Source organism: Anolis sagrei, chromosome 7 (assembly GCF_037176765.1).
Source record: "Anolis sagrei isolate rAnoSag1 chromosome 7, rAnoSag1.mat, whole genome shotgun sequence".
In the NCBI taxonomy this organism is placed as follows: Eukaryota; Metazoa; Chordata; class Lepidosauria; order Squamata; family Dactyloidae; genus Anolis; species Anolis sagrei.
This window is the reverse complement of record NC_090027.1, coordinates 26,264,934-26,285,738: the sequence shown is the minus strand read 5'-3', so window position 1 is coordinate 26,285,738 and position 20,805 is coordinate 26,264,934. Positions and strand designations below refer to the sequence as shown.

General features: G+C 42.7%; 1 protein-coding gene across 3 annotated transcripts in view; it reads left to right on the top strand.

The window, feature by feature from the left end:
* The window catches only part of KIRREL3 (kirre like nephrin family adhesion molecule 3), a 952,985-nt gene that overhangs the window by 515,479 nt on the left and 416,701 nt on the right, over window positions 1-20,805 (top strand). The window lies entirely within an intron of this gene.

Genomic DNA, 20,805 nt, shown 5'->3' with positions numbered 1-20,805 from the left:
AATTCCTGCAGATTCTCCAACCCATCAAAGTCATACTTCTGGAGGAAAAAAGTACACTGACGTCAAAATTCCTTCCTTCATGAACCTTTCATCCCTCCCCTATTTTCAGGCCAAGATGGGTTTGTGTTTGCTGTCTTCCTTGCATGAAAGAGAATACATCACCTTTCTTCCTAGAAGAGAAGAAAGAAAGAAAATCCTTGGCCAGAATTCTTTTAGTGACATGTACCAGTGCAAGTTTTCAAAGATGCAGCCCGGTTAGTCTCTTGAAGCATAAAAATGAGTACAGGGTGGAAATGTAGAACCATCTTTAAGCCTGGGTGGTTTTTATTTTACCATGAGCTTTTGTGGGTATAAACCCACTTCTTCAGAAGTCTTGTGAGTTTTCCAGACTGTATGGCCATGTTTCAGAAGCCTGCATCTATGGCAGGCATCCTCAGAGGTTGTGAGGTCTGTTGGAAACTAGGAAAATGGGGTTTATGTATCCATGGAATGTCCAGGGCGGGAGAAAGAACTCTTGTCTGTTGGAGGTAGGTGTGAATGTAGCAATTGGCCACCTTGATTAGCATTTAATGGCCTAGCAGTTTCAAGGTCTGGCTTCTTACTGCCAGACTTTTGTTGTGAGGTGTTTAGCTGGCACTGATTGTTTCTTATCTGGAAGTCTCGTTTTTGAGTGTTGTTCTTTATTTAATGTTGGGGAATGCCTGGCTCGAAAGCAGTACATGTGAAAAAGATCTTGGAGTCCTCATGGACAATTTATTTATTTATTTATTTATTTACAGTTCTTATATTCCGCCCTTCTCACCCCGCAGGGGACTCAGGGCGGATTACAGTAAACACATATATGGCAAACATTCAATGCCAGTTTGACAAACAACATTTAACAGACAAAGGCTATTTAACTTTTTTTTCTGGCCGCCAGGGGAGCTGCTGCTTTTCATCGTCCATCAACGACACCGATGAAGTTCTTCCGCATTCCACATTCCCCGGAGGCTTCTTTCTTTATGGCCTCATAAATTAGTTAAATTTAGCCTCCCACACAAGGTGGTCCCTTATTTTCCTACTTGACAGATGCAACTGTCTTTCGGGTTGCAAAGGTCGACAACGGGCTACACAATGGCTGGACACCCACTCCAGCCCGGGCTGGCTTCGAACTCATGACCTTTTGGTCAGAGTGATCTTAATGCAGCTGACACTCAGCCAGCTGCGCCACAATCCCGGTGCAAGTTAAACATGAGCCAACAATGTCATGTAGCGGCAAAAAAAAGCCAATGGGATTTTGGCCTGCATCAATAGGAGCATAGTGTCTAGATCAGGGGTCCTCAAACGTTTAAAACAGAGGGCCAGGTCACAGTCCCTAAAATGATTGGAGGGCTGGATTATAATGTGAAAAAAGCATGAATGAATTCCTATGCACGCTGCAATATCTTATTTGTAGTGCAAAAAAACCCACTTTAAAACAATGCAATAATTAAAATGAAGAACAATTTTAACAAATATAAACTTATTAGTATTTCAATGGGAAGTGTGGCCTACTGTTGGCTGATGAGAACAGACTGTTGTTGTTGTTGTTGTTGTGTGCTTTCAAGTCGTTTCAGACTTAGGTTGACCCTGAGCGAGGGCCGGGTAAATTACCTTGGAGGGCTGTATCCGGCCCTCAGGCCGTAGTTTGAGGACCCCTGGTCTAGATCTAGGGAAGTAATGCTATCCCTCTATTCTGCCTTGGTTAGACCACACCTGGCATATTGTGTCCAATTCTGGGCACCACAATTGAAGAGAGGTATTGACAAGCTGGAATGTGTCCAGAGGAGGATGACTGAAATGATCAAGGGTCTGGAGAACAAGCCCTATGAGGAGTGGCTTAAAGAGCTGGGCATGTTTAGCCTTAAGAAGAGAAGGCTGAGAGGAGACATGATAGCCATGTATAAATATGTGAGAGGAAGTCACAGGGAGGAGGGAGCAAACTTGTTTTCTGCTTCCATGGAGGTTAGGACAAGGAACAATGGCTTCAAACTACAAGAAAGGAGATTCTATCTGAACATGAGAAAGAACTTCCTGACTGTGAGAGCCGTTCAGCAGTGGAACTCTCTGCCCTGGAGTGTGGTGGAGGCTCCTTCTTTGGAAGCTTTTAAACAGGGGCTGGATGGCCATCTGTCGGGGGTGCTTTGAATGCAATATTCCTGTTTCTAGGCAGGGGGTTGGGCTGGATGGCCCATGAGGTCTCTTCCAACTCTATGATTCTATAATGATTTTATAGTTTTTTAAAAATACTGATAGCCAGATTTTGTTCATTTTCATGGTTTCTTCCTTTCTGTTGAAATTGTCTACATGCTTTTGGATTTCAATGGCTTCTCTGTGTATTCCAGTGGTTCTCAACCTGGGGTCCCCAGATGTTTTTGGCCTACAACTCCCAGAAATCCCAGCCAGTTTAGCAGCTGTTAGGATTTCTGGGAGTTGAAGGCTAAACACATCTGAGGACCCCAGGTTGAAAACCACTGGTGTAGTGTGACATGGTAGTTGTTTGAGTGGTCCAGCATTTCTGTGTTCTCAAATTTGACTATCACACTAAAAGAGATGGAAAATGGAAAGAAAACAGGAACAGAAAAATAAGAAAAAGAGAGAACTTCCACTTATTCGGTCTTTTGCCCTTGAGTGGTACTGAGAACTGGAGACTCAAAAAGAGGACAAGCAAATGGCCAGCAGCACCGAGAAAGAGGTTGCCCTTTGGCCGGCACCTTGGTGAACTCCACTACCATCACCAAAATTATTTGGAAAGAAGGAAGACAAGCAAAGTGTTTGTGAAAGTGCCAAGATGCTTTTAGATGCAAAAAGATATAATAGGGCAAATATAATGAAACTGGTTTTTTAAAAACACACACACAAAGTCCTTAGATGAGTAAAAAATGTAGGCATGCTGTGAGGTAACCAGCAAAAACAATTTAATTATAAGATACCAAGTGGTAATGGCCTTTGCGAAGCTGGAGCACGATTTCTGAGTAATAGGAGGTCTGTGGGGTTTCCCTTCTCAGAATGCCACGGCATCTTCGAATTATACAACAAAATGTATGCAAATAGGTTGTGTAGCATAAAGGAGATCTTTTCATTTATAGGGCAGAAAGTGTGTGTGTGGGAGGGAGGAGAACAAACTAGAACATTGACTACATTGTGACAACTGGGATTATAGCAAGTAATTGTGGAATATGCTCCACTATGTACTTTGTTTTGTTTATGGCAATGCATTTCCTGAATCCGTACCTCCTGGAAATGAACAGAGACCTGACCAACTTTTACAATTGGAATTCAGTCCATTTTCCCTAAAGACGCCATATCCTGCCTGATCTTGGAAACTAAGCAGGGTCAGCTCTAGTTAATATTTGGATGGGAGACTGCCAGTGAATAGCAAGTACTGTGCTGTCGTGCGCTGGGCCTATAGCAATTGGCTTTTGAACAGAATGTGCTCTTTCTGCCCAGTGGGAAGCCGGGGTGCCTCGGATGAGAGGCCCTGTGGGTTTTCCTATACAAAGTCTTTAGAAGCTTAAAAGTTTAACAAAGTTCTTTAGGTCTTCAACAAACAATCTTAGATCTTCAACAAATCAAACAAATGCTTCTTAACTTGTCTACAATGGACAGGCAACTTGCTTGGAGAACTATTTCTTTCCTTTACGAGGAAAATCCTTTTTGACCCCTCCTTAGGCTTTTCTAGGCTTTGCTGGTGTGGGTCCTACTCCCAGCTCCAAATTGCTTCTTGGGTACCCGAGTAGACCTACCAGCCAAGGCTCTGAAGAATTTCCAGCTGGAGTCCTTAAGATTTTTCCCACGAAAGTTGTAGGTCGGTTTCTCCAACCCCAACAAGGGTTGTGCTGTAAAGCTGTTTCTCTTAAAAGCCTTTCTTTAGAGGCTGTTCTTAAAGCTGTGTGGCTCTAAATTCCCCAGCCAGAGCTTTTGGGACTGTTTCCCCCCGGACTTTGTAAGAAACGAAGCTTCTCTACAGGTAGAAAACATTTATGATTTTCTTCTCTTTATTATTATTGGAAGGATACTTAAGCACATTTACATTAAAGAAGGTTAGAATAATGGTTTAATCAGAGTTGGAGAGTATTATCTTAAATTTTAGTTTTATGTAAATATTCAAAAACATTTAACTTCTTGATGCCTCAATTAATGTAATTTTATTGATACCCATTTTTATTTTGAAATTTACCAGTAGCTGCTGCATTTCCCATCCTCAGCTTATACTCGAGTCAATCAGTTTTCCCAGGTTTTTTTGTGGTAAAATTGGGTGCCTCGGCTTATATTTAGGCTGGTTTATACTTGGAGCCCCCGGTGGCGCAGTGGGTTAAAGCACTGAGCTGCTGAGCTTGTTGATTGAAAGGTCGCAGGTTCGATCCCGAGAGCGGCGTGAGCTTCCGCTGTCAGCCCTAGCTTCTGCCAACCTAGCAGTTCGAAAACATGCAAATGTGAGTAGATCAATAGGTACCGCTCCGGCGGGAAGGTAACGGCGCTCCATGCAGTCATGCCGGTCACATGACCTTGGAGGTGTCTACGGACAACGCTGGCTCTTCGGCTTAGAAATGGAGATGAGCACCACACCCCAGAGTCAGACATGACTGGACTTAATGTCAGGGGACTACCTTTACCTTTATACTCGAGTATACACAGTAAATTGACATGGAACTGAGGTGCAAAAAGCAAAACCTGAATGTTAGCAGATTTCGCAAATCTACCTGTCCTAACCTTAGTTACTAACCACCACCCCTTATTCCAGAGATAATGACAACCCATTTATGGTGGGTGGTTGCAAGGAACTGGGTTCCCTCCCCTTGTTTGGGACCCCTGGGGTGCTAGAAAAGCTGCTTTGTTGTACCGAGTATGTGTGTGTGGGCACATATGCTTTCCCAGTAGATATGGTACATTTTGGGACCACAGCTGACATTATTTAGCTGAGTCGTAGAATCTTTCATGCCAGATCTTGTGCTGAACTACAGGAAGGAAGTAGCTAGGGAGATATCCACGATGTTCGAAGCTTTGTCAGGCGACTCCCAGTGCAACTCAAGTTTGGGACTGAGCTGCCAAGCAGACAGCTCAGAGGCATCGGAGAGGCCGGGCATGCAAAAAATAAAGCTGGCAGGGGGTTAGGATGTAGTGGAGAGAGAATTGTAGCAGATGGACAGAGCAAGAAGCTAGCATGCATCCTGTCTGCAGAGGCTGCTCTGTCCATATTATTTCTGCCTTGGTAGAGTTGAAAAGGTTTTCAGGGTAGACACAGTCCATATTGGCTGGCGAAATGCCACCACTCAACTGTGAATGAGGCAGATGCGACCCACTCCTGCGGTGAAGCAGAGGGAGGCCTGTGGTCATCTTACCTCCTTCTGTTGAGACAGACTGCCTTGACAGCGGCGTCTTTTGATAAGGAATCAAACCCAGTGACCTGGGACAAATAGCATCCACTGAGGGGACCTGTTACAGTTTCCATGGCTGCTCCTATCCAGACATATGCTCTCTGCTTTCCTTTCTTAGGGATGGCTCAGCAGATATTTCCTCTGAAAACAGCAGGACATACTAGAATCCTCCTTGTAAGTTAAGCATTAGAATACTAGTCCCTGGTTTGCATGTATTGACACTCAGTGCCCTGGCTGGCAACCTGGCTCATTCAGACTATGATGACTTTAAGTGGTGAGTGTCAGTTAAAAAGATCAAAACAGATCACTAAGAAACAAGAGGTATACAGAAAGGAACTCTGATAGGGATGTAGCTAGGTGTGGAAGATGAGACCATTGCCCACCCTTGTAATAATTCTGTCTTGCCTGTGCTGGTATGGCTGTACCAGGAGCTCCAACTTTATTTTCTTTCTTTTATCTGTTTGCAGTCATAGGGCAGGCCTCCTGTCCATCATAATTAAGCTTTTTGTTCAGGGAGCCATTTTTGGGGCAGTCTCTCACAAGGAAGCTAAACTATAGGATGTAGACTAGCTCGTCCCATAGAAAAGCTTCTTTTCTCAAAAACATCCGGGGAAACAAAAAAAGGAATTCCAGGGGAAAGGTCCCAAGGCTCTGGCTGAGAGCTCACAGCCTCTCAGCCTCACAGCAAACAGAGGGAAAACAGCCCTGAAGTTCTCAAAGAATTCTCTGAGGGAGGACAGCACTACAGATCCACGGAACTCTATCTGAAATATCTCTGTCTGGCTGGACCACTGAAGGTGGGTGGGCATGAAAGAAAAGATCAACATTTCCACATTTAGAGCAAACCACAGGTCCATGTTACAGTCAAAGCTGGAGAACTGTGGCTTGTTGTTAACCAAATTAGTTAAAATACGCCAATCCCAAACAATGCATTCAAAGCACCCCTGACAGATGGCCATCCAGTCTCATAGAATCATAGAGTTGGAGACCTCATGGGCCATCCAATCCAACCCCCTGCCTAGAAGCAGGAATATTGCATTCAAAGCACCCCTGACAGATGGCCATCCAGCCTCTGTTTAAAAGCTTCCAAAGAAGGAGCCTCCACCACACTCCGGGGCAGAGAGTTCCACTGCAGAACGGCTCTCACAGTCAGGAAGTTCTTCCTAATGTTCAGATGGAATCTCCTTTCTTGTAGTTTGAAGCCATTGTTCCTTGTCCTAGTCTCCAGGGAAGCAGAAAATAAGCTTCCTCCCTCCTCCCTGTGACTTCCTCTCACATATTTATACATGGCTATCGTATCTCCTCTCAGCCTTCTCTTCAGGCTAAACATATCCAGCTCTTCAAGCTGCTCTTCATAGGGCTTGTTCTCCAGACCATTGATAATTTTAGTTGCCCTCCTCTGGACACATTCCACCTTCTCAATATCTCTCTCTCTTCAATTGTGGTGTCCAGAATTGGACACAATATTCCAGGTGTGAGCATGGGGAGCATGACTTCCCTAGATCTAGACACAATGCTCCTATTGATGCAGGCCAAAATCCCATTGGCTTTTTTGCCGCCATATCCAGATAGCAGCCGGGCATTATTTCCTGGAGTATGGACTGGTTTGATCCAAGGCACTCTCAGAATTTCCCTCCAACACCACAGTTCAAAAGCATCTCTCTTCCTTTGCTCAGTCTTCCTTATTGTCCAGCTCTCACATCCATTGGTTACTCTGTCCTAATAAGAAACCAAACTTAACTTGCCTGCTTATTTTTTTTTTCTCCCTCCCAACTCATTCCGTTCCTCTTCTGCCTTTGAAATTTCAATGTCTGGTGCATATGGCTTGATGGAAGCACAGAAAACATTTACTCCTTCCATTTTAGGATATGGAGCAGGATGAGCTGGGAACAATCTCTGTTCCATCTGCTTAGCACCAATGATGGATCCTTTAAAGCCCAATTGTAGTCCCACAGGGACACACTCAACTAATCCTGTGCTTTTAAGATTTTATTTGTGCAATAAATGGATGACAGGGTTTGCAAGTACATAGCAAAATGAATAGGTTTATAAAGGCAAGCACACTACGGAGTAAAATGCGCCACAACTAAAGTGTTTAAAACCGATTTCCTCCCCACTTCATTCATATTTCAAGCAGTAATATGCTCATGTGCTTATCAGGAAGGTCTTTTTTTTTCTTTTTTGTTTTTCAAACATATTTTTACAAATTAACCTGGCACGGATTTTAATAATAATAACTCACATTTATAGGACACATTTTTATCTCGAAGGGCCTAAAACAGCATTGCAGCTTCGCAAAGTAATACACAAAATGATAATGGGCGAAGGAGCGAGTTCCCCCAAGATGGGAAACGGCGGCAGCTGTTTAACAGCCATTCGACAACAGGAGGGGAAGTGAAGAATCTCTCAGACAAGGGGGAGTGGAAGAAACCCAATGTAATAAAGCTTTTATGAATTCAGACTGGAATTCAAAACTTGAGCCTCTGAATGTTCTTTGTAGACATGTTCATCATCATCCTGCTTTCAGCATCTCTGCGGTCGCTCTCATAATATAACCTGATGAAGCCAATTGTCATAGCCAGTATATTCTAGAATGACAAAAGAAACGGTTGGAAACTGTGCTACAAAAGCAAGAGTTTCAACATCTAACAATCAAAAGTAATATACTGATCCTACACAACCCCTTTGAATGTACTTGGGTGCTACAAATGTCTTACAATGAAACCACAGAATATTGTCTGCTGTACAATGGGAGAAGACTTAGGTAACACGTAAAAGTTGGTGTATTGGTTTGGAGAGGTTGAAGGAAACATGTGAATGTTAGTGCAACAAAATGGAGAAAAGTCACCAAGTTGTTTGAAGAGGACAGTGGAGAGTAGCAACATTGTCATTTATTTATTTTATTTCTTATTTATTTCTGGTACTTTTACCCCGCCCTTCTCAATCCCCGGAGGGGGACTCAGGGCGGCTTACAAAAAAGGCAGAATTCGATGCCTATACAAAATTACACACAATATACAAAAATATACAAAAGAACAAATATACAAAAATGTAATTAAAATGATTATCACAATTAAAACATCAACAACCGGTACATAAGACATTATATAAAACATCATATAAAAACATCATATAAAAGTCATTCTTATAATCAGCGTTTCATTTCCAGAGTTCCACATGTCCAATCCGTTAGTCATTTCCTAGCCATCAATGAAGTTCTTTCTTTATTTGCCCACTTGTCCAAATGCCTGGTCCCAGATCCATGTTTTTAGTTTTTTCCTGAAAGAAAGGAGCGAAGTTGCAGATCTGATTTCCCCAGGGAGTGAATTCCACAGGCGGGGGGCCACCACCGAGAAGGCCCTGCTCCTCGTCCCCGCCAATCTCACCTGTGATAGAGGCGGGGTTGAGAGCAGGACCTCCCCAGAAGATCTTAGGCTCCGGGGTGGGACGTAGAGGGAGATCCGTTCGGACAGATACACTGGGCCGGAACCGTCATACATGTTGGAATTCTGGATTTCCTTCTCTTGCTTCTTGAGTCAGAGTACAGTGAGTATCAATGACCAATGGTCATAGTCTCAAGACCAGCTGCTATATTCACCCCCCAAATGTGGGCTTCTCATAGTTATCTGAGACCATTTTCACTATGGGAACAGGATGCTATGCTAGATGGACCAGTGGCAGCAGTGGAATCTGAATTTTTATGATGCACTGTGCATTGATTTCAATTGCTCCTTTTCTTCTCCAATCCTCTAAAACAGATCTGTGTACCAATTACAGAGTTAGCCCCAAAATAAGATTGATATGATTTGAATGATTCTAATTTAGTCCTGTATCAATACTTTATTGGTGGAAAATTGTGTAGTGAGATATGAATGCAAAGGCTAGCATTAAAGGAGTTTCCATGCAACCATACTTAAAGTTGTATTGAGCTTGCTTTATCAATGAGCCTGTTCACCCATTTGCATTTCAACTAAGGCTTTCAAGATTCTGCAAGACAGCTGTACTTTCCTCCAGGATAACTTCTTATATTCTACTTCCCTTGCATTTGTGCTCATCTCTGGGTGTCCTCAGCGCTAACGCTTGAAGCTCAGGTATTGGCGGTGACTGGGAGGGCCTTCGTAGAATTGAAGCTCGTGTGCCAGCTGCGACCATACCTCGTGAAGTCGGATTTGGCCACGGTGGTCCATGCCTTAGTTACCTCTAGATTGGACTATTGCAATGCACTCTACGTGGGGCTGCCCTTGAAGATGGCCTGGAAATTCCAGTTGGTCCAACGGGCGGCAGCCCTGGTGCAAATTTCAGAGAGCAGTCAACTCTCCTGTTTAAGGAGCTCCACTGGCTGCCATTTATTTTCCAGGCCCAATTCAAGGTGCAGGTTTTGACCTACAAAGCCCTGAACGGTTTGGGACCTACTTGCACGACCGCATTTCCGTCTACGAACCCACATGACCTCTTCAATCTTCCAGAGAGGCTCTTCTCTCGCTCCTGCCCGCATCACAAGTGCAACTTGTGAGGACGAGAGAGAGGGCCTTCTCTGTGGTGGCCCCCCAGCTCTGGAATTCGCTCCCCAGAGATATTGACAATCTTCAGGAGGAGCCTGAAAACTTGGCTATTCCAATGTGCCTTCAGTGATTGAATGTAAGATACTCCCTGATCAAACTTTGCATACAATGACTTCAGAAGCACTTTATTTTATGATTCGTGCAATTAAATCCTTCCTCATCCCCGGATCCCCTCCCTGATAATTTACATTGTCCTATCTCCCAGTGTTTTAAAATTTTAACTTTGAATTTGGCTCTGCCCAGTGTAATCTTTTGTGTTTTAATGTTTGATTTTATATTGCTGTGTTGCCTATTATATTGGTTTTGCATTTTGTGTATTTTATTTTCTGGTTTTGTTATGCTTTTATATTGTGTTTGCTGTATTGATGGGTGTGGCCTCATGTAAGCTGCCCTGAGTCCCCTTGGGGGAGATGGAGGTGGGGTATAAATAAAGTATTATTATTATTATTACTAGCCATCTCCTGCCATGCGTTGCTGTGGCCCTGCCTGTATATGTGTTTGGTGTGTGTGTATAATTTTGTCTATGTGTATATATGTGGTTTTGTGCATGCCTCGTAATGTATTTTTTATTATTTTGCTTTTAAGTCTCTTCTGCTATGATTTTCAGTGTTTTATGAGTGATGGTCACTCGTTGGCCTGATATATGTATTGTGTCCAAATTTGGTGTCAATTCATCCAGTAGTTTTTGAGTTATGTTAATCCCACAAATGAACTTTACATTTTTATTTATATAGATTATTATTATTATTATTATTATTATTATCTCCACCCCAACACAGTATTCAGCAGCTATGGAGTATGTTCACTCTTCACTGGGCTATTTTGGGATGTGTGTGTGTGAATATATGTGTTTGCTAGCTCAGCTAGTTCCTCCCTAAAGAGTTTGTGTACAGTACTTTTGCAAACATTTAGATTTCCCCAGCAGTTGGTTCAGTTTTTCCCCTTATGTACGAAGGGGATCATTTTTGCTATGTAAAGATTGGTACTCAGGGGATGACTTTGCTAACAGTATATAGGATACAGTAAATGGATGGAAAGGAAATAGATGAAATCTGCTTATCAGTTATGCAGTTTATTTTGACTGACGCAACCTAGCAATGTTTGCTATTGTCAGGGAAGAGTCCTGTATGGCACCTTGAAAGTGCATCATTTGAAGTCAAGGAGATTTGACTGAGGACACTGTCTAGAACACATCTATAATGGTGGAAGCAACAGCAACTAAAGGCAAACAAACTAGTCCAATGTGGGCTAGGTAAAACTACAGTGAGGTGGATCAGTAATTGGTTAAATGGACGAACCCAGAGGGTGCTCACCAATGCTTCCTCTTCATCCTGGAAAGAAATGACAAGTGGAGTGCCATCAGTAGGGTTCCGTCCTGTGCCCGGTCCTGCTCAACATCTTTATTAATGACTTAGATGAAGGGCTAGAAGGCATGATCATCAAGTTTGCAGATGACACCAAATTGGGAGGGAGAGCCAATACTCCAGAGGACAGGAGCAGAATTCAAAATGATCTTGAAAGATTAGAGAGATGGACCAAAACTAACAAAATGAAGTTCAACAGTGACAAATACAAGATACTCCACTTAGGCAGAAAAAACAAAATGCAAAGATACAGAATGGGGGACACCTAGCTTGAGAGCAGTACATGTGAAAAAGATCTTGGAGTCCTCATGGACAACAAGTTAAACATGAGCCAACAATGTCATGTGGTGGCAAAAAAAAGCCAATAGGATTTTGGCCTGCATCAGTAGGAGCATAGTGTCTAGATCTAGGGAAGTAATGCTACCCCTCTATTCTGCCTTGGTTAGACCACCCCTGGAATATTGTGTCCAGTTCTGGGCACCACAATTGAAGAGAGATATTGACAAGCTGGAATGTAGAGGAGGGTGACTAAAACGATAAAGTGTCTGGAGAACAAGCCCTATGAGGAGTGGCTTAAGGAGCTGGGTATGTTTAGCCTGAAGAAGAGAAGGGAGGAGGGAGGAAGCTTGTTTTCTGCTTCCCTGGAGACTAGGACACGGAACAGTGGCTTCAAACTACAAGAAAGGAGATTCCATCTGAACATGAGGAAGAACTTCCTGTCTGTGAGAGCCGTTTAGCAGTGGAACTCTCTGCCCCGGAGTGTGATGGAGGCTCCTTCTTTGGAAGCTTTTAAACAGAAGCTGGATGGCCATCTGTCAGGGGTGATTTGAATGCAATATTCCTGCTTCTTGGCAGGGGGTTGGACTGTATGGCCCATGAGGTCTCTTCCAACTCTTTGATTCTATGATTCTGTGATTCTAAGTCCCAATGAAGTTATGGCAGGATTTGTTGTTGCCATCTTTTCCTTGTTCTCAAATCTCACTATGATAGAAATTATCATCTGCATCTCTCTCAGCCCCCCCCCCCTTTTCATTTAAAAACAAACACCCACAAATAAATAACTTTCTCATCCTAAGTAACTTTCTCGCAGTAATGAATGCACAATCAACCATTGTTACAACATTTTCTGAATATTTATCACTCTGGAAGGAATCCCTGACATGATAAATGTGCCATTCATTTTCAATACATGGGGGGTGAGTGTGCTGTTTTAAATTTAATTTGGGGGACCAGCTGTTTTAGCATTTCTTATAAGAAACTAATTGGTATATAATAGCATAGTTAATTAAATACAAATCAATAGTTTAAAACAACTAATTGATGTTTAATATGTATGGAAAAATAACTTAGTTGTAATATGATTAACTCAATATTAAATAAGTGTTGGAATTGCAATTATGTCTTTACAGAGATTATAAAGTTTATTGTTCTTTAATAAACTTGCAATTAGGAAAGAAGGCACTCAGAAAATTATTAAACAGTTATTATTGAGCTATTAAACATTTATTACCATTCAGGATGGGATACAGCTGCATAGGAGTACAAATTATGATCATGTTAATAAACCTTTACTACTCCTTTGCCATTGCATCTTTGTATGGTGCTCATTGGAACCTTGAGCCCTCCATGGTTTGGCTTAAGTTCCTTCAAAGGAAGCAGTAAAATTCTCAAGAAAGGGAAATGTAACCAAGTCTCAGCAAAAAATAAAATAAAAGAAGAAGAAGCAACAGTTATTCTATTCTGTGCCATCACTTGGAGGTTGGGTATGTGTTTTGGGTATGGAAGATCTCAAGCTCAGAAGGGGAAAGGAAAGAATAGATGTGACTGTCATATCATTGTCCTTGCCATTCTACCCAATCATTAAGATTAAGGAAAGTCCACAGTAATTCCACATAAATCTGAGACTCCTTTAGAGTCCACAAACAGCAAGGACTTTAGTATGTTCATTCTCTTCATAAAGAACCCTTTCCAATGGAGGTACGGTTATTATTGTACAGGGTTAGTCAAAATGCATAGGCCAATAAGCCATTCAATTGAATGGCTTATTGGCCTATGCATTTTGACTAACCCTGTATTGTCTGACATATAGAATCATAGAATCATAGAGTTGGAAGAGACTTCATGGGCCATCCAATCAGAGGTGGCCCTAGGTAATTTTCAATGGTAAGCAAACAGTATTTTGCCCCCCCCCCCCCAATCAATCATTGATATATATTTTCTGTTTGTCGTGGGAGTTCTGTGTGCCATATTTGGTTCAATTCCATCATTGGTTGTAGGTGATTGTAGGTGAACTATACATCCCAGTAATAGTTCACCTTGCCACATTTGCTCCCTTGCCTGGCCCGCTTTGGGTCCGGAGGCGTGCCTGAAGACCCCGGCGTGTGCACCAAAAGTCACCTCTTCTCCTGACTTTCTCCTCAGCCATTGGGACCGAGAGAGAGAGAGGCAGAGGTGGAGATGCCCACCTTTCCTGAAGGTAGGCGCAAAAACAAAAGAGGGAGCGGAGGTGGGAGATACCTCCAGCTGGAGGGTCTCTCTCTCTATTGGTCCCAATGGCTGAAGAGAAAGTCAGGAGAAGAGGCGACTTTTGGTGCGTACGTTGGGGTCTACAGACACGCCTCTGGACCCGAAGCGGGCCAGGCGTGGCGGCTCCACCCCTTTGCCCACCCACGGATTGGGGAGAGGAGAGGAGGCGGGTGGAGCGCCGGGGGATCGGGAAACGGAGCCGGTCATGGGGAAGGGATTGAACGCGGAGAACGATTGAGCGCCGGCTCTGCTCGCGCACCCGGTGGCCAGGTGGAGCAGGAACAAGAGGGGATAGGCGAGGCTCAAGGGCCCGGCCCCTTTGGGAAGAGAATCGCCCGACAGTGAGGCAAGAAAGCCGAGGCTCCCCCCGGACTGCTAGGGCTGTTGTGAGCTGAGGGGGCGCTCCTCAAGTGGCAGTCGAGGGACATTTACAGAGGCGCCTCTGCGCCCCTGGCAAAAAAAAAAAGTGTTCTGCGACCGCTTACATCGCGTAATGGACAAGCTGCCCCTGCATCCAGTCCAACCCCCTGCCAAGAAACAGGAATATTGCGTTCAAAGCACCCCTGACAGATGGCCATCCAGCCTCTGTTTAAAAGCTTCCAAAGAAGGAGCTTCCACCACACTCCAGGGCAGTGAGTTCCACTGCTGAATGGCTCTCACAGTCAGGAAGTTCTTCCTAATATTCAGATGGAATCTCCTTTCTTGTAGTTTGAATCCATTGTTCCGTGTCCTAGTCTCCATGGAAGCAGAAAACAAGCTTGCTCCCTCCTCCCTGTGACTTCCTCTCACATATTTATACATGGCTATCATAACTTCTCTCAGCCTTCTCTTCTTCAGGCTAAACATGCCCAGCTCCTTAAGCCGCTTCTCATAGGGTTTGTTCTCCAAACCCTTGATCATTTTAGTCACCCTCCTCTGGACACATTTCAGCTTGTCAATATCTCTCTTCAATTGTGGTGCTTGCATTTATCAATTTACTGCCACACCAAAACCTTCAATATGGAGCATTTTATACATTTGTTAAATTAACACACAATCTTGCAAAGCCTTTTGGGTAACCACTGAAAGCAAGGTATGCTGAACTGCAGCTTGCGACAAAAAGCTCAGAGTTTGAGTGTTTTGGAAACTCATCAAAATGGCATGGTAAGAGTGACACTTATACGAAGCTGCATTATGGCTTTAAAATATATATTTTCTGGCATTCTTTTCAAAAGGCCAACCAGCGGAGGACCACCAAGATAGGAGTCCTATCTTTAGCTAATATGCATATAGTACAGGTAAACAAGCTGTTATTTATGCTTTATAGATATGAGAGTAATGATGCCATTGATCCTTATCAAGCCTCTAATGAACTGCCAAGGTATCAAAATGTAATTAAAAAGCTCACAATTAGCTCAACTTTATCAGCCCTGCTAAATAGTGACTTCACTGACAGATCAAAACAAATCAGTCTCCCCCTTCACCTTACTGCTAATTGTGAAATATATTGTGTAATTACCCCTCTCTTTTGCACAAACAGAAGTTCTGTTTGATGCTGTTGACTGTTATTATTGAGAAGCTGAAACGCTCATCACATCTAGGTCCTCTTTGCTGGGAATTTCCAATACTTGGGAACTCACTTTTTTTTAACTTTATTTACCACATTTGTACCCTTCCCTTCTCACCTTGAAGGGGACTCAGAGTGGCCTGACAAAGGCAATAATTCAATGTCACATATACATATAAAAGTAAAGGTAAAGGTTTCCCCTGAATTTAAGTCTAGTCCTGTCCAACTCTGGGGGGTGGTGCTCATCTCCATTTTTAAGCCGGAGAACCGGCATTGTCCATAGACACTTCCAAGGTCATGTGGCCAGCATGACTGCATGGAGCGTGGTTATCTTCCCTCTGAAGTGGTACCTATTGATCTACTCACATTTGCATGTTTTCGAACTGCTAGGTTGGCATAAGCTGGGCCCAACAGTGGGAGCTCACCCTGCTCCCCGGATTTGAACTGCCAACCTTTCGGTCAGCAAGTTCACCAGCTCAACAGTTTAACCCACTGTGCCACTAGAGGCCCCGCTCATATAAATATACGTATTAATTGTGCCGTCGCGCTTAGGGGCTATTATTCTTAATGAAGGAGGGATGGGCATGGCATACTTTGCCCCAAGGGATTGCTTCTTGCCCTCCTATAGGAAACTGGAACTCTCAAAAAACCAAAACGCTGTAAATAACACAAAATAAGTTTTATTGATCACAAAGAGTTATTTCTTAAAGCAATGAGCTGGAAACTTCGGAGGAATGAAGGAAAATATACGTTACAGTCTCAATTAGTCCTGGGTCCAAAGTGTTTGAAGCTGAGAAGCCTCACCAAGTTTCCTCTTTCCTCAATGACTGTGAATGCCGGAGCAAACCACAACCCCAGTTCAGATGGCCTATGTTTTGAAGACTCAGGATCTTCCTTTAGCGCCAAAAGAACCGGTTTGAAGGCGCTTGAGACTTCCAATGTCGTTCCGGTTGGTCTGAACATGAAGCACCAGTCTCAAGGGTAAAAAACCTCAGAACTGGTGCTAAGAGGTAATTTAAATCAGGGTCTTTCAGAGTCAAGTCTCTTACTCACATCCATATGGTAGGAACTCTGATGGCAGAATGAAAAGAAAGGAAGCACTCCCCTCCTGCAGGAAGAGGTGGAGCCAAACAGTACTGATTGACAGCTATAAGTAACCAATCCATACAACTATACATAAGCAGGGTAAAAGGGGCAGGATTAAGCATGATACAACAGTTTTGCAACTAAAAGTTCTACACATAGGTGCCGCCACTCGTGCCGTCACATTGATAAATAAACCTAGGCATTAAAATCCAAAACAATTAAAACATCAAATATTAAAACATCAATTAAAATCACACAATTCAATCCATTTTATCACTGATTAAATATTTACAAATGTTCTTTCTACCTGTAGTAAATAGTTTGTCCCCCAATATAGCCAATAGGCATCCAATTGAGATATCCAAGATGATCAACTGAAACATCATGGCGGAGTGAAGTTGTGAAGTTAGCTTTCTCTCTTTGTGTTTCAACACTCTAGCCATTAAACCATCTTGGCTTCCTCATCTGTCCACTTATTCCCCCAAATAAAATCTGCAAAATCTAAAGTTAATGTCTTAATAGAGACAACAAAGTTTTCTGCTTTTGTAGGAGATCTGAGGAATTTGGAAGGCAGCTTTGCAATACTTGACCTTGCAGTTTAAAAGAAAATGTGATTTATGCAAAATAGACTCCTTCTAAGCAACAACTGTCTATAATTGGTTTGATCAGCATTTTCCGCACTGATTCATAATGGTTTCATGCCAGCAAATAATAGGATAGGTCAGACACATGATAAAAGAAACTTCAACCACAGCAGTCCATTTTAGCTGTGACTGGCCACCAGTTTTATGTCTGACTTCAACAAAAGAGAATAATTTCCCCATTAATCATATTTTGGTGGCAGCTATTTTTTTCCTCCCTGTCCACCATCAGGGCTTGAAAGAAGAAGATCTTCTTTGAGCATATAGAGCAGCGTTTCTCAACCTGGGGGTCATGAGGGGGTGTCAGAGGGGTCGCCAAAGACCATCAGAAAACACAGTATATTCTATTTGTCATGGGGGTACTGTGTGTAAAGTCTGGCCCAATTCTATCATGGGGGGGGGGGTTCAGAATGCTCTTTGAGTGTTGGTGAACTATAAATCCCAGCAACTACAACTCCCAAATGTCAAGGTCTATTTTTTCCTCAAACTCCAAAAGTCTTCATATTTGGGCATATTTAGTATCCATGCCAAGTTTGGTCCAGATCTATCATTGTTTAAGGCCACAGTGCTCTCTGGAGATAGGTGAACTACAACTCCAAAACTCAAAGTCAATGCCCACCAAACCCTTCTGTTGCAGCAAATAGGAGAGATAATATCAAGAGAGATTCTTCCGGAGAAAAGAAAAGTACAGCTTTATTTCCAGCTGGGACCCTGGAGTGGAGCTGTGTCCAAAAGCATCCAGAGTGTCTGATAAAGGTGTTGACTGCCTTTTATACTCTTCAAATGCAGGCAAACAAAGAAACATGCTTCTACATACATTGATATCATTATCTGCGTCACTTTAGCATCGTAGGAATACCAAATTCAATCTTCCAACATGCAAAAGGCATGTCTATGTATTTCTTTCTAAAGAGCAGCATACAGCTTACAGTTCAAATCCATCAATCAAGGGGCCTACTTTGACTTGTCAGGAGGGAGGGGGATTGGCTCCTTACTTTTTACTTATCTCTGTTGCTACTAGGACGGGCTTATCACCCCCCCTTCCTGGAATGTTCACCCCCCCTCCTGCCCGTGCCTTGGACACAGATCTCCTTCAGCATTCTTTCTAATACAGAGAGAGAACCTGATTTTTCTATACATTTCAATGCTTGTAAAGTACATACAATATATGCATAAATAAATATCTATTTTTCCAATATCTCCCCATCACTTCCAGTATTTTCTGTTGGTCATTGGAGGTCTATGTCCCACGTTTGGTTCAATTCCATTGTCGGTGGAGTTCAGAATGCTCTTTGATTGTAGGTTGTCTATAAATCCCAGAAACTACAACTCCCAAATGACAAAATCAATCTCCCCCCCCCCCAACCAGTATTCAAAATTCGGCGTATGGGGTATTTGTGCCAAATTTAGTTCAGTGAATGAAAATACATCCTGCATATCAGATATTTACATTACAGTTCATAACAGTAGCAAAATTACAGTTGTGAAGTAGCAATGAAAATAATTTTATAGTTGGGGGTCAATACAATGTGAGGAACTGTATTAAGTGTTTGCGGCATTAGGAAGGTTGAGAACCACTGATATAGAGGTTGCCTTTTTCTGACCGCTAACTTAGCCAGTTTCTGCTTACCCGGGATCAGTAGTGAAAGGTTGTTTGGGGTCTGGAGTGTGCATAATTTCTTCCTTGCCCTGAGACCGAGTAAGTCTCTCTTTTTTTCCAAATGAAGCATTAAGTACAAAAAGGACCACAGGCACACTAAACAAACTTCAAAAGGACTTTGATCCGCGTGGCTGTATAGAATGAGAAAGCCCCGGTCCTTCAGGTCTGGGCCACAGGCAGGCAGCGTTCAGGGACACGGTGCCTTAATTCTTCCCACTATGGCATAAGACGGTTTGTTTGAAGACTCTGCAAGGTGTTTTTCTGCGCTGCAAGATATAGACGCATACACACATGCGGTACAGGTGCATAAATGCACTCAGATGGGCTTCTCTCTCTTTGGAAAATCCATGCTTAGATCCATTTCTCTGCCTGTTTACTGATAGCCAGCACCTCCTAGAAGAAAGCCAGAGATCAAAGGCATGTACTTCCCCAGGCCTTGGCGTTCAGCCACTTCATGGGCCAGCTGTTTTGCTTTGAAAGGGCACGGAGCCTGAAGACAGATTTATTTCCCCTTCAAGGTCCCATGTTCTATTTTATCACACCGTCTGCTAAGTGAAGGAGATTATAGGGCTCTCATTACTTGCATGTATTGAAAAGCAGAGATTTACTGGGCATCCCACTCAGTGTAAATATAGCATTCTAAGCAAATACTCAGAAAGAACTTTCCTTTGGGAAGTGCAAATTGGTTGGGAACTGATAAAACCAGGATTTGTTTTGGAGGGTTTTTCAAAATCCATACACATTTCAGGTGGAAGGGACAGATGAATCAGTGTTAGGATTAGTACAACCATCAGTTCATATAACTGAGGATTCATCACAGTCAAAATACACACTTGAAGACACCAGAGAATGGGATGGCAAGGAAACAGGCTTAGTACGAGAGCTCAAAACCAAAGTTTGTGCCTGAATTTCAATTGATCTTCCCCATGCTTAAAGTTGTTCCATCAAAAAGCACAAAAGTAAAGGCCAACAAATAAACTCAAGAAGTATGTGTTTCTGTTTCACCTCAGATGCATATTGCAAAAAATACCTTTCTCTACTAATTTAAGGGATGATATCCAATATCAGTCTCATTCTGCAGTTTATTAATATTTCCAGTTCAAGGGGTTCAATTGTAAAGTAATGTTTTCTGCAATTATGATAATTGTCCATTTCTATTATAGACATATAAAAACATGCTGTTAAAACCTGGGGTTTCTGCTGTGTATTACTGCTGAGATAGGTAAATAAAGCAAATAACAAAGCATTTTCCATGTTTTGGGTGAGGAGGAGAATATAGCCATGTGCTCGTGGTGTTGTAGAATTCCTTCAGATACAGCACATTTGTAGGGTGAAGACTTGGAAAAGTTATTATGTATTGTTGAAGGCTTTCATGGCCAGAATCACTGGGTTGCTGTGAGTTTTCCGGGCCTTATGGCTATGTTCCAGAAGCATTCTCTCCTGACACTTCACCCACATCTATGGCAGGCATAGGGTGTGAGACCTGTTGGAAACTAGGCAAGTGGAGTTATATATCTGTGGAATGTCCAGGGGTGGGAGAAAGAACTCTTGTCTGTTGGAGGAAAGTGTGAATGTTGCAATTAGCCACCGTAATTAGCATTTAATGGCCTTGTAGCTTCAAAGCCTAGCTGATTGCTGCCTGGGGGATCCTTTGTTGGAAGGTGGTAGCTGGCCCTGATTGATTCTTGTATGGAATTCCCCTGTTTTTTTAGTGCTGCTCTTTATTTACTGTCCTGATTTTAGTGTTTTTAATAGAGGTTTTTTTTTAATTAGTTATGACTTCAAGAATTGTTCTACCTCACCAGAGTGAATGGTCATACTAGCTAGGAAAATGTGTGAGTGATTTCCAGACCTGGTTGAGGGTATTGTAGTGCTCTTTAACACTGTTTGATTTCAACTAAACAACAGAAAACAATGGATTTCTGGAACATAAATAAATTAGCCCAATCTGGCACATTTGTAAACTTGGGAGCAAATCCAGACTCTGGGCCCATGTAAGTGGTTGAGTTGGTTCTTATTTGGAA